The sequence below is a fragment of the Nicotiana tabacum genome, chromosome 6 (assembly GCF_000715075.1).
Source record: "Nicotiana tabacum cultivar K326 chromosome 6, ASM71507v2, whole genome shotgun sequence".
Classification (NCBI taxonomy): domain Eukaryota; kingdom Viridiplantae; phylum Streptophyta; class Magnoliopsida; order Solanales; family Solanaceae; genus Nicotiana; species Nicotiana tabacum.
In genome coordinates, this window is record NC_134085.1 from 14,317,304 (window position 1) to 14,323,448 (window position 6,145).

The window sequence follows — 6,145 nt, forward strand, 5'->3', positions numbered from 1 at the left end:
GCCACCACTTGGGTCCGCCACTGCCACAAGGTGTCACATGACAATGGTCCACTTAGATTTAGAGTAAAGCCTATGTCTTCTAAAGGGCTCCATTAAAACTGTGGTTTTGATTGGCTCAAGGCACCCCTCATCTTTCTTAACTTGTACCCTTTTTGTTCAATTTTACTTGACACATTTTGACTTTTCACACCCCTTAAGAAATAATAAATAAAGTGTATAATTTATCATGATACTCATATTAATTAATACATATTTTAATAAATTTGAGAAAATAATTTGAAATGAGTAATAAATATTGTGGGTATAACAAAGAATTTTTTTTGTCTTTTCTTGATATGCATAAAGTGACAAGTAAAAAGGAAAATCTATTTTTAGTATACATGTCAAATAAAAGTTGATGGAGGGAGTAATTTCAAATCCTTTTTGGACTCCTAAAAAGTAGGGCAAATAATAAGTAGGGCGGGGCAATAAAAACTTACCTGCATCGCATTGAGTGTTTGTACCAAATAATATTAACTTATCATGGTTAAGTTATTTAATAAGGTCAAAATGCATATTAATTGTCATGGTTAAGTAAAAGTATTCTATGTTCAAACACATCCTATATCTATTGATTCAGTGTATATACTCGATTGGTCAAAAATAGTCTTTTTTGTAGAAATGACACCTGCTACAGTGCGTCCTGAATTTCAGTTTTTTCAGTTCAATTTTTTGGGACAAAATTGTCCTGAATTGTCCTGAAGCTAAGATGTTTAGTTTAAAATTTCAGGACGAAATAAGTAGTGACTAATCTCTAAATAGCATCCCTGCAATTGCCCCGTCTTTTTCCAGGGTCTGCTTGGGGCGGGTCAAAAGTAGGAAAAATACTATGTGAAGTGGGGCTCTATAGTTTCGCTTCCCCCGTTTGCCAACAAGAGTGTCAGGCCACAGTATAAAGGACAACAAGTATCTTCTCTCAAGTAAAATTAAAATTGCTTGTACAGGTGAGACAGTAACTGCTGTTGAAATTTATTCTGAATAAATGGGAAGATAGACGAAGATTCTGTTGAATTGATTACAACCCGTGCCTGTATGTGAGCCCACAAGTGGAAGAAATAAAGAAACCAACTTTGCACGACGGGTGTATAAAGCATTTTGGTTTTGGGGGGGGGGGGGGGGTGGTGGTGGGGGGAGTAGGACCCTTAAACATGAACATACACAAAAAACTTGTCAAGTTGACAAGTTGGCTGCATTTTATTTTGCCAAAAAGATCAACTTAGGGATTCTAAAAACTTGCATTTGATAGAACAAAATGTAAAAAAAAAGGTAGTCGATGCACTAAGCTCCCGTAATGTGCGGGTTTCGGAGAAAAACCGGACCACAATGGTATATCATACGCAACCTTACCCTGAATTTTTTTCAAGAGACTGTTTCCACAACTCGAACCCGTAACCTCCTAGTTACATGACAACAACTTTACCAGTTACGTCAAGGCTCCCCTCTCTAGGACAAAATGTAACATTAGGATTAACATGATTGAGTAATATATGTGTTTTAGCTCTAAATTTATGACTTATATAATTAAATTAAATATTTTGGCAAAAATATGACCCCACTAACCATTGAAAAATGAAGGATTCAACTTAAATAGGAGAACTGTACATTTACTGTATTTCCACCTACAAATTTCATTTCGAGATTCCTCGGTGGGGTCTTATTTTCTTTAGAGTCCTTGCAACCCAATTGAGATGTTTTCCCAGTGTCCTTTTTCGGTTACAAATGGCCCCTCCCCCTCTCCCACCCCACCCCACCCCTCAGTACCCTCACATGCAGTTGATGGTGTCATAGGTAGGAAGCAGAGTATAATAAAATGAAAAATGAAACAAGGTGTATAAAACATCTCGCATTTACGCAGGATTCAAGAAAGAACCATATCTTAAGGGATGTGGTGTAGTCAGCTTATTCTAATGCAAGCATCGGTGACTGTTTCTACGACTCAAACCCGTGACCTATAGATCACATAGAAATAACTTTACCATTGCTGCAAATTTCTCCTTATAGAATGCAAATTAGTACATAAAATTTTTATTTCATCGTTGTGATAAATACTCTTTCTTCATAAACTAGAGGTCTCGGGTTTGGGTTGTTAGAATAAAGTCATCTCTAGTAGGGAACGTTTTATCCTCTCCCTTTTAATAGGACTTCCCGACGCGAATTGAATTAGATTATACTACACGAATAGCGAACACCGAATAAAAAAATACAGATTCATTTCACTTTTTCTCTAGTTCCAAGTGAAAGATCCAGTGGCCACGACTTAAAGTTGTGATAATTTTTAACAGCAGTGTTACGAGTTCTAGCATAATATGCTGGAAGTTCATACACATGTGTGCTCCAATCTCTAGTATATTATGCTGGAAACTTCCGTGTGCAGTAGTTTCAGTATAATATGCTGGAAGTTCATATACAGGTGCATCAATCTCCAGTATATTATGCTAAAATTTTCTGTGTTGCAGCAAAATAGTAGCTATTTTTTAATAACTTTACAAATACTGACTATCATATTTGCATTGGGATGCTATCATATCATATTTCTCTACAAACTAAAAATATTGATGCATAAGAGATTATGCCTGGATGATTTATGGAGCAAATAGTTGGTTCAGATCAAGGACTTAGTCTATCTACGAAATATGTGATATTCCTCCAGAGAGTTAAATTGCAATAATATTATGCGAAGATAATGCTAGAACTCAATCAAAAGTATTGTTAACAGTCCTGTGTGGAAACACAAAATTAGGAGGAAACTAAAGAAAAACTGTTAAAAGGAAAAACTGGAACAAAAAACAGTAAACAATAAGAAATATTCCGAGTCCACAATTTTCTTGTGCGTCCTTAAGGAATTTTAACTCCCTCACACGTTGCCAAGGTAATGGATTAAATCCTCCCAGGATAAAATGGAATAAACCTTTATGCAACAGTGGCAGTACAAACTGCAGGATACCAACGAACTCAAAGAACGGAGCAAAATCACACTTACGAATTTGAGAGAGAGAGAGACTGCGAATTAGGATGCAATGTATTCAGAAAGAAAGAAGTTCTAGAGTGTTTTTCGTATTGAAAATGGAGCCTTGCCTCAGAATTTATAGGCAATTATCAGAAGAGGTGTATGGAAAAGGTGCCTTTTCAGAAGAATACGCTGTCTGCCGCGGTTCTACCGCGACCGCGGTAGAACCGCGGTCAGAGAGGCTCTCTGAATCTGCCTGCCGCGGTTCCACCGCGGCCGCGGTAGAACCGCGGCCAGAGAGACCCTCTGAATCTTCAGCAGGATTCTGGCATTTTTTCAGCAGTGATTTGGCATTTAATTAATTATTAAATAATTAAATAAATTTTGTCCAAAAAATAATCTTATCGATCGATCATTTGACAAATCCAAATCCAAATCCAAATCCAAATCCAAAGTCAAAGCCAAAGCCAAAGTCGAGCCGAGCGAGCGATGACGACGACGACGCGAGGGTTCATTCTCTTCAACTCCTTTTAAGAGCTTTAAGAAGTGATTCAATATATAAGCACACAAATATGGTTGTCCCTCACCAATGAAGGACAAAGTGCAAGACAAAAGTTCACTTCTTCAAATTTTTCATTTTCCCTCTATTTTATTTCCTTCCATTTCCAATTCACACTTCTTCTACTTTAAAGCCCAATGGCTTAAAGTCCAACAATCCCCCACATGAATTGGAATGGCTGTATCAACAAAGATCATAGATGAAAGCTATGTGATTTTGAAAGTAAGGATTAATTGCATCTGGATAAGTAGGTTTCCCTTTGAACTTTCCGTAGTGAACATATGTCGGATATACTCGGTCAATCGGTAGATTTGATATCTTTGAACCGTCGAACTTTAGTGTATACCTAGACAACCATATGTCACACAACCAACCCTTAACCGTCTTTTGGTTCTCATTGTTGTGTTCGTTTTAGCCATGAACACCGCCTGGTCTCATAAGTGCGTAGAGAATTGGCCTTACAGAATTCTCCTTGAAGCGGCTTACACTTCACACTTACGTAGGTGATTCCTAAACGTGTAATCTTTTAGATTGACACTATTTGATAGATACCTCATCAAACTTTGGTAATCATTAAAGAACGTGTAAAGTTCTATCCTTGTTACTGAACATTGTCTTCATCACGAGAATGGACCAAAGATTTTATTTTGACAATGTTGAACCGGTCAATCACAACTTTGTTTGAGCTCCTTGAACCTAGATCTCGGAACATCCAAAATTCTAGGTAGAGTTACCGTCATGTTGACTTGTCCTCGGCCATAGTCCCATTCCCTTAGATGATTTCTCAACTCCCTCTCTAGTTAAGCCTTTTGTAAGCGGATCCACCACATTATCCTTTGATCTTACATAATCAATAGTGATAATTCCACTAGAAAGTAGTTGTCTAACGGTGTTATGTCTTCGTCGTATATGACGAGACTTTCCATTGTACATAACGCTCCCTGCCCGTCCTATGGCAGCCTTACTATCACAATGTATGCAAATAGGAGCCAAAGGCTTTGGCCAGAACGAAATGTCTTCTAAGAAATTTTGAAGCCATTCAGCTTCTTCACCGGCTTTATCCAAAGATATAAACTCTGATTCCATTGTAGAACGAGCGATACACGTCTGTTTGGAAGATTTCCAAGATACTGATCCTCCACCAATAGTAAAAACATATCCACTTGTGGACTTTGTTTCTGTTGAGCCGGTTATCTAATTTGCATCACTATATCCTTCGATAACCGCAGGATATTTATTGTAGTGCAAAGCGTAGTCTTCGGTATACTCCAAGTATCCCAGAACTCGTTTCATTGCCACCCAATGATGTTTGTTGGGATTACTTGTGAATCGACTAAGTTTACTTATTGAACAAGCTATATCAGGTCGTGTACATTTCATGATGTACATTAAGCTTCCCAACACACGAGCATACTCCAATTGAGACGTACTTTCACCTTTATTCTTTATAAGATGATGGTTTAAGTCAATTGGAGTTCTTGCACTTCTAAATTCCAAGTGTTTGAATTTTTCTAGTACCATTTTCACGTAATGTGACTGAGACAAAGCTAGACCTTGAGGAGTCCTCTGGATTTTAATTCCTAGAATTACATCGGCAACTCCTAAGTCTTTCATATCAAACTTACTAGCAAGCATACGTTTAGTAGCTTGAATGTCGGCAATGTCTTTGCTCATTATTAGCATATCATCAACATATAAGCAAACAATGACTATATGATTTGGAACGTTCTTAATGTAAACACATTTATCACATTCATTAATCTTAAAACCATTTGACAACATTGTTTGGTCAAATTTCGCATGCCATTGCTTGGGTGCTTGTTTTAGTCCATAAAGGGACTTGACAAGTCTACACACCTTCTTTTCTTTTCCCGGAACCACAAACCCTTCAGGTTGGTTCATGTAAATTTCTTCCTCAAGATCACAATTTAAGAATGATGTTTTTACATCCATTTGATGGATTTGAAGACCATACAAGGCGGCTAACGCTATTAGCATCCGAATGGATGTAATTCTTATTACCGGCGAGTATGTGTCAAAATAGTCAAGACCTTCTCGTTGTCTAAATCCTTTGACAACAAGTCTTGCCTTGTATTTGTCAATAGTACCATCGTCCTTCATTTTCTTCTTGAAAATCCATTTAGAACCCAACGTTTTGTTACCTGGAGGAAGATCAACCAATTCCCAAGTATGGTTGCTCAATATGGATTCTATTTCGCTATTGACAACTTCTTTCCAATATTGTGCTTCTGAGGAAGACATTGCTTCCTTGAAGGTACGAGGCTCATTTTCTAACAGAAAAGTCAGAAAATCTGGACCGAATGAAATAGATATCCTTTGACGTTTACTTCTTCTTGGATTTTCTTCATTAGGCATACCATATGTTATTTCCTCCCGAGGTTGTTTTGACTTTTGGCAAGTCACTTCACTTTCCTTTTTATACGGATAAATAGTTTCAAAGAATTCAGCATTATCTGATTCTATTATCGTATTAATATGAATCTCAGGATTTTCTGATTTATGAACTAGAAAACGATATGCCTTGCTATTGGTTACATATCCAATAAACACACAATCAACCGTTTTTGGACCTATCTTAA